General features: G+C 44.5%; 1 long non-coding RNA gene across 4 annotated transcripts in view; it reads right to left on the reverse strand.

The window, feature by feature from the left end:
• Positions 1-605: 605 nt before the first annotated feature.
• LOC116093566 overlaps positions 606-8,419 on the reverse strand; it is a 9,545-nt gene continuing 1,731 nt past the window's right edge. For all 4 annotated transcript variants that reach the window (XR_004119749.1, XR_004119748.1, XR_004119747.1 and 1 more), the window contains 2 exons: positions 4,156-4,365; positions 606-1,037 (listed from right to left, as the gene is read on the reverse strand). This is a non-coding gene — a long non-coding RNA (uncharacterized LOC116093566). The remainder of the gene's footprint in view (positions 1,038-4,155; positions 4,366-8,419) is intronic.

An 8,419-nucleotide genomic window follows, 5' to 3' on the forward strand; every position in this document is an offset into this window, starting at 1 on the left:
GCAGAGGTGAGCAGGAAGGACAAAATTGCTATGGAGGTGAGAGCCTGCACAAACCCTTAACAGCTGGAGTAAGAAAAATCATGATGGTCAGCCCCTGCACGGGGCAGAGATAGGAATGAGACACTTGGCCTGCTCTCTGGAGACACCATCCATTTGGACTGACAAGGCTCATTCTGCCTTGTTACTGGGTAATTCAGAAAAACACAGATTAGCCAGAAGGCTCACAGGGAAAGGTGGGAACAAGGGCCCAAGAGGCCGGGGAGATGTGTGTGTGTGTGTGTGTGTGTGTGTGTGTGTGTGTGTGTGTACATGTGTGTGTGTGTGTGTGAGAGAGAGAGAGACAGACAGACAGACAGACAGACAGACACAGACACAGACACAGAGACATGTGGCAACTGGAGGGCTCTTGAGAGCATAGACAACAGCTTCTCCCAGCTTTTCTGTGGGGCTCTTGGTAAGAGTGTGAATATGTGTCTGCATAAAATGGCACTGCCTACGTTAAGTTTCCTTGGTGAGGGACAGTCTGGGTCCAGAACAGTAACCATGAACTCCACCTGTCGATGTAACACTTGAAGCATGACCCCCAACAATTAAGGAACAAAACATGCAATTTTATCAATTTAATTTAACAATTAATTTAAATAGTCCCATGTGGCTAGTGGCTATCACACTAGAAAGGACACATCTAAGAGATGAGATACTTAAAGGCAACTCCATCGGATGCAGAGGCTGTGGGAGGTTCTCATAAGGGATACATATGTGTTGTGCCTAAAAGCACTGAAGTGTAGGGGAGACTGGGAAGTGGCATGGTCGGACTTACAGTTTCTAGTTTCTTTGGAGCACTGTATTGATAAGGGTAGACATATCGTTCCAAGGCACAGCATTCACATTTCAGCAATTAGCACAGCAGGTTATGTTGTTGCTCATATTACAGGCCATGTAAGGCTAGGAAGGGTCTCTTTATGTTCCAGACTGTCATGTAGGAATCCAGACTCCTTTCTTCTTACTGCTTTGCCCTTTGAAATCTTGTTTAGCCACTGGATCAAGATAGAGACAGGCACACATTACCTTGACCAGAACTTAGTCACAAAGTTAAAACTAACTTTCCAAGCGACCCTGGAAAATGTATCTGTGTCTATTAAAATTAAACAGTTTGGCTAGCAGCTGCCAAGGGTAACTACTGTGTGGCTTCATGTCTCAGCTTCTTGTGAAACAGGAGTAATGTAAGATTTGAAGAAAGTTAAGGGCGGTGGCACATCTGAAACAAAGAACTGTTTTGATTGGTGGTTTCTGTTTTGTTTGCCAACTTGATACACGTTAGGGTTATATGAGAAAAGAAGATCCCAACTGAGAAAATGTCTCCATAAGATTGGCCCGTATGGAAACCCGTAGGACTTTCATTGTCTCAGTTAGTGATTGATGTGGGAGGGCCCAGCCCACTGTGGGTGGTCCTGGGTGTGGCTGTATAAGAAAGCAGACTAAACAAGCTATGGACAGTTAAGTCAGTAAGCAGCGCTTCTCTATGGCCTCTGCTTTAGTACCTGCCTCCAAGTTCCTGCTTTGCGTTCCTGTCTTAATTTTGCTCAGCAGTAGAGTGTGACCTGAGACTTACAAGCTGAAACAAATCCTTTCCTTTCCAAGCTGTTTTTTGGTCATAGTGTTTATCACAGTAATAGAAACCCTAAGACAAGAGCCCAGCTGGATTCTGAACTGACTCCAGCCTCTCTGCTTGGGCTTCATCACCGCAGACCTACTGCTACCAAGAAGCTTGCACATGCAGACATCACTGCCAGGCACAGTGTGTGTGTGTGTGTGTCCCTTCTCACCCAAAGAAAAGAACAGACTTTAGGCAGAATGCTGGAAATTCCTGAGCTTTTTCAAATCCCAAGACCACATGTGGCACACACAGGCACAAACTATCTTGGGCAAACATTCTCAGTATCACGGAAGGAGACAAGAAGAATGTCTCCCTTAGAGAGATAGCTTTTGTTAACAAAGTGAGGTTGCTTAACTATTTACTCATGGCATTATATGACAACTGGAACGTGACTCAAAGCTGTGGAGTAAGGGCTTTAGGATATAGATGAAGCATGATTAGTTATGAGTTGGTAATGTTCAATGCTAGTGAGGGGTCATGGGACATATGATATAATTTTCTTATCTATAAGGGTTTTCTGAAGAGCTTTGAGAATCTACGTTAATAAGAGTTTTGCAGAGAGCCTGAAGCATCTCACAACCTTGCAGTATGGACATAACTGATCTGTTTCTGTATACTTGTCCATTTACTGAACAATTAATGATTTTATAGCTGAATCTCCCACAAACTCAAGGAGACAGTCAACCCAGGCTCTGAACTCTGAAGAGCATCAGCATTTGTTTGCAAGCATCACAGATGTGCAGAGCTGGAAGGGGTTGGATTCTCATGAAGTGTGTCTGTTTGCTTGCCAAATGGTGCACAAATCGCCTTAGTATAATTTTCTACAAAGACTAGAAACTTGGTTTTCTAGCTTCAGTATTCAGAACCAGCCCACCTCATTCTTTAGAGTCAGATCATTTGGTTCAGTAGACAGAAACCTGTGGGGTTAGGAAGCATCTCTTGGGCTCCCCATGTTTTCTTCCATTACTTTGGTGAACGCTAGAAATGGTATTCATTCTACTTCATTGTCTGTCTTCATTCTTCATGTTCTGTCCAGTTTACATGCAAATTTTGTACCTTTGGACAAGGCAGTCACTTGCTTGTTAGTCTTAATGATTTAACAGTTCTTATTGACATGGAGGGAATGGGTGGAAATGGAACCCTTGAAGGGCTGGAGAGATGGCTCGGTTGGTAAGAGCATCTGCTGCACAATCATAAGGTCCTGAATTCAGATGCCAGAAAGTGCATAAAAAGTTGGATGTGACTATGCCAGCCAGTAACCCTAGTGTAGTGACAGTGGGGACAGGAGGATAGCTGGTACGTTGGCTACCAGCCTAGCTCTAGGTTTAGTAAGTGTACTAGGTGGTTTTGTGTGTCAACTTGATACAAGCTGGAGTTATCACAGAGAAAGGAGCTTCAATTGGGGAAATGCCTCCATGAGATCCAGCTGTAAGGCATTTTCTCAATTACTGATGAAGGGGAGAGGACTAACTGTGGGTGGTATCATCCCTGGGCTGGTAGTCTTGGGTTCTATAAGAGAGCAGGCTGGGCAAGCCAGGGGAAGCAAGCCGGTATGGAACATCCCTCCATGGCCTCTGCAACAGTTCCTGCTTCCTGACCTGCTTGAGTCCCAATTCTGACTTCCTTTGGTGTTGAACAGCAGTGTGGAAATGTAAGCTGAATAACTTTCCTCCTCAATTTTCCTCCCCAGCTTGCTTCTTGGTCATGATGTTTGTGCAGGAATAGAAACCCTGACTAAGACAGTAAGAGAACCCGTCTCAGAGAAATAGGCACACAGCAATAGAGCAGAACACCCCACATCTTTCTCTAGCCTCTACACACACATGCACAGGTGCACACATCTACACACGTGTCCAAATATACATTCACACAAAAAAGAGAAGAGAAAAAAATATATATTTATATATAATTTATATATAATATATAAAAATGTAATATACATAAAATATACTATATGAAATATATGAATATATTACACAATATATGTTATATATTATGTAATGTGCTATATAGATATATTAATTAAATGATACATAATATATAATAAAATAATATGTTATATATAATAAATATATAAATAGTAAAAACTAATTGTAACAATTTTTAAAGGGAAAACAGACCTTAAAGTGTGAAGTTGAAGAAATAAGGTACCACAGAACAGAGAGAGAAGGCAATGGAAGGAATGTCTAAGGAGTAAACTCTGATCTCACGCATTCTGAGGGCCAAGTGTGCACTCATCGTATCAGAGCTTGGGTGACTTGCCTAAAGTTCATGAACAGCATTTGAAGAATGGTGCTGAATGTTTCAAAGAACTGGTTTCAATCATGGCTAGACTCAGCCACCATATCCTAACAGCCAACATTTCCATTTATAATTGCATATGAGGCATGTTTCCACTTAGTATGGCACCATCCTTATGAATCCTAAGATATGATACCATCAATGAAACTCAATTTTGCAGGCGAGGGGAAGTCATACAGCTGGTAAAAGAGTCAAACCTTGAAGCCTGGTATATCCAGAAACTGTGCTCTCCCACTAAGCCTCCTCTGTTCTGGATCTGTTGATCTCACATAAGGTTATACTTCAAACCCAGCAGCCTTCAGTCTTGGTGTTTTTAAGCCACACTTGTCTTTATGGACAGGGACATTGCAATTGGCTGTGTCCTGGCTGTCTCCAAAGAGGTGATGTTCTGAGGATGTGATTCATATCTTGTAGGTTAGAAAAGAAAAAAAAAAAGGATTCTCTGTAAACCAGTCTGGTTAAACACTAGCCCAGTCTGCACAGGCAGGACCAGTTGAATCCCAAGCTATAGCCTTTCCCTGGAAAGGGGATAGGATGAGGGTTCTTTTCATCTAGCATCAGCCCAAATTGAATACCCTTGTCTTTTTTCTCTCCCCATTGTGTCTTCAAGTCCATGCTCAAGATCCATCAAAAAGGGCACAGACCAGATGGCAAATCTATCACATACTCTGCACACTCATAATCAAGGTTACTACAGGAGTGACTGTTAGAATAAATCATAATCTAGACGCACTGAGCATCTCCCATGTGCCCTACACTGTGTCAGGAATCAGAGATGGCTGAGAACGAGACCTTGCCTTACCACATAAACGCTAGAAAGAGACATCGCGTGCAGACAACTAAGCCTGTACAGATGGAAAGAACTACCCTTAGGATACACAAGAAGGACTGCAGAACCCCACAAAGGGGGAATAATCAGTTCATCTGGGATACAGGAAGGACTTTACCAAAACTTAGTGTGCAGACTTTTTGCTTGATATTTAAGGGTTGAGACCGACTGAAGTCAGTTAAGAAAAGAGTATTTTGTAGTTACTTCCTCAGAATTAAGACAAACTCTCTCCTGGAAGGAGTAGAGAGACTCATAGGAATAAGAAGTTAATAAACTTAGAGGTTCAGGAAACCCAGCAACTTTCAAGATTCACAAGCACAAATGCACCACCATGGCCACCATTACCACCACCTGCCAAAATCAAGGTTGCAAAACATTGAACAACTGTTGGGAGAAGAAGCAGTTCGGTAGAGCTGCGTGCAAGTTGGGCAGGAAACTCTAAGGATGCAGTGTTCCTAACTCCCCACCCAAGCTCCTTTGAGTTCCCCACGTTCCTGTATAAGAAACTCACTAGATTTGAGTGGAATCAATCCTTGACCTGACATCAGCCCCTAGGCAGGGTGAATAAGTGTTCACATCTCCCAACAATGTGGAAACAAAACAGAAAGTAGTGGTGGGAGTTTCTGGAGGATGAGGAGACAGCATGTGCAGAGGTTTGAAGATGTGATGGGGCAAGAAGCCATCAGAAAGGGACAGAGCCTGGGCTCTGGGAGAAGAGTGGAAGTAGGTCAAGTAGGTCCAGAAGTGAGACAGATGACATCACAGGGACAGTCCAATAGGAGAGGGTAGTGAAATGTAGCCAAGAGGTGGGGGTGGTCAAGAACAGAGAAAGCTGGTACCAAAGAATCAGGAAAGGATCCTCAGCATGAGAATAAAGTTAACATCACATGTTTGTATAAATCCTTCCTGGAAAAGGACAGAGAAGCAAGGGAGAGCAAGACATGGCTCTGGAAACAGTGTCCATGCAGGAGGAGGCACCAGAGCTGAGAACAGCTAGCTAGTAGAGTGCTTGCCACACAAGGGTCAGGACTTCTGATGGCCACAGAAAAAAACAGGTACAGTAGTATGTGCATATGATCCCATCTCTGGGGAGGCAGGGATAGGAGGATCCCTGGGGCTTGCTGACCAGCCATCCTAGCCTAATAGGCTGAGCTGCAGTTTCTAACGCGGAGTCCTGACCCAAAAAAACAAGGGGAACGCTGCAGAGGTTCCCCTCTACCAACTACCTTCCTTTGTGTATCTCTGAGTGGTGATGTCTACCATAAAGGCACATAATACATAGCCAGCAGTCAACTTAGGGCTTCGAGTTAACATTCAAGGCTAGATGGGGTGGTTTGAATGAAACCCCCCCCCATCCCAACCCTCACATAGGCACATGTTTGAATACTTGGTCCCCATTGGTGAAACTGTTTGGAAGGATTAGGAAGTGTGGCCTTGTTAGAGAAGGTGTGTCACTGTGGGGTGGGCTTTAAGATCTCAAAAGCCCACTTCATTCCCAGTTAGCTAGCTAGCACTCTCTCCCTCTTTACCCCTTGCCCCCTTTCTTTCCTCCTCTCTCTTCGCCTTGTACTTATGAGGCAACATATAAGCCCTCATCTACTGCTCTAGCACTATGCCTGCCTATCTGATGCCATGCTCCCTACCATGATGGACATGGACTCTAACCATCTGAAACCGTGAGCTCCAAATTAAATAAAGACTTTCTCTTATAAATTTCCTTGATTATGATGTTTTATTACAGCAATAAAAAAGTAACTAAGACAAACGGATTCCCAAGATCCCCCAGAGGGCCCATGTCATTATGCTTGTAGCTCCTCTTCTGGCTTATGGTCTCCCGTGTCCCTCCTCATATGCTAATATTCTTTTGAACTGAAAGAAATGGACTCTGATAGCAAATTCATCAGTTCCTCTGCCTGACAGTGAGACAAGGGGGTCAGAGGCAGGGACTGAACCAGAAAAAAAGAAGAGGAGGGGGAGGAGGAGGCAGAGGAGGAGATGGGGAAGAAGAGGAAGAGGATGAAGAGAAAGGAGGAGGAGGAGGAGGAGGAAGGGGAAGAGGAAGAGGAGAAGAGGAAAAGGAAAAGTGGCATGAAGAACTGGAGGCTACCCTTGCTGAACACTTCCCACAGCTTCATTTTCTGGAACTTGCCTACATGTGCTTGGGTTAATGCTTGGGTGAAGCAGAGAGGTTGGAGCCTGTGGGCAAACAGGTCTTGGAACTTATTCCTTCTGCATAAAACTCACCTGTGATCATCTGGATTGCTGAGACCTTTCCACATCCCCAACCCTATGGCTCTGTCTCTGTTCCTTTATGTTCTTCTGGAGCTTAGGGACTTAGCCCCATGGTGTAAGCTTGACCTGGTGGGCTATAGCCTGGCATTTGTATTGTCATGTGCATACTGGTTTAATGTAGGTGCCCATGCACCCGCACACAATCTGGCAGTTCTAACTTTTTCCCTAGACAGATTTCTCCATACTTCCTATCTTAAACAACAAACAACTACCCAAATTCCAGGCATGTTATCTATGATAGTCACTGAAGAGCCGCAATTTTTATCATTGAACATTTTAGAGATGGGGGCAGGGGCAAAGGCACAGAGAGGTTAAGTAAGTTCCCTGTGGTCCCACAGCTAGGTAACAGCCAGACAGGTTCAAACCCAATCACTCTGACCTCAAAGTGTGTTTTACCCCTTCAAGGTACATGGATGGCATTCTCAATGTAGTAAGTTTGTAACCCTCAGAAGAGTCCCAAGTCCAAAATGCTTGGCCAGCACGGGACAAACAATCGAAGTAGGACAGCCACAAGAAGTGAGGGCAAGAATGACCCTTTAGGAAACCCAGGCAAGCTTCAAAGAGCAAGCCTGAGTACAACGGCGTTAGAAAGAAAAAAACAAAACAAACAAACAAACAAAAAACGGCACAGGCAACGACAGCCTGGCCTATCAGCAAAGAGGGAGCAGACTCTGAGCTATACTGCTCCTTCCTCTCACAGTCCACATGGAGACAAGCTCCTCAAATCTCTGCCAGAGTCGGGACTAGGGAAGAATCCTTATGTATGCACAGCTTGGAAAGGACACAGACACACAGACACACGCATGCATTCTTCCATAGGAGCATTGTTTTTAAATAGAAAAGATAACCTGAAATAATACCCTTAGCTTGCAGCACACACACACACACACACACACACACACACACCTACACACACACACTGGGGCTAGAGTGACTGAACCAACACTTTAGCCCTGTCAGTGGTAAGAGGAAGAAACCTACTGCCCTGGCAGCTCCTGACTTTCAGTTCCTATTTAAAATGTCTGAATTGGGAGCATCGACAAGCTCCCAAATTAGCTTTTTAAATAGAAGCCGAGAGTTAAAGGAAAAGCGGCCGTGTCATGGGGGAAAAGCAAGTGAAAAATCCCGGCCAGGCTGGGCCAGAGGCAGAGGGGGGACGGAGTCAACAGGCGTGGCTGAGGAGATTCTAGGAGGTAGAGGGTACCCAGTGTCTCCTCGACAATGTCTCCTCCAGCTGCTCGAGCCTAATCCAGAACCCTTCTTTCTCCTCACCATCCAGCCTCAAGGAGAGCTGTAAACAAAATCCACAGTGGCCTGAACTAGAAATCCAAGTCTCCCTT

This window comes from Mastomys coucha, unplaced genomic scaffold (assembly GCF_008632895.1).
Source record: "Mastomys coucha isolate ucsf_1 unplaced genomic scaffold, UCSF_Mcou_1 pScaffold16, whole genome shotgun sequence".
NCBI lineage: Eukaryota > Metazoa > Chordata > Mammalia > Rodentia > Muridae > Mastomys > Mastomys coucha.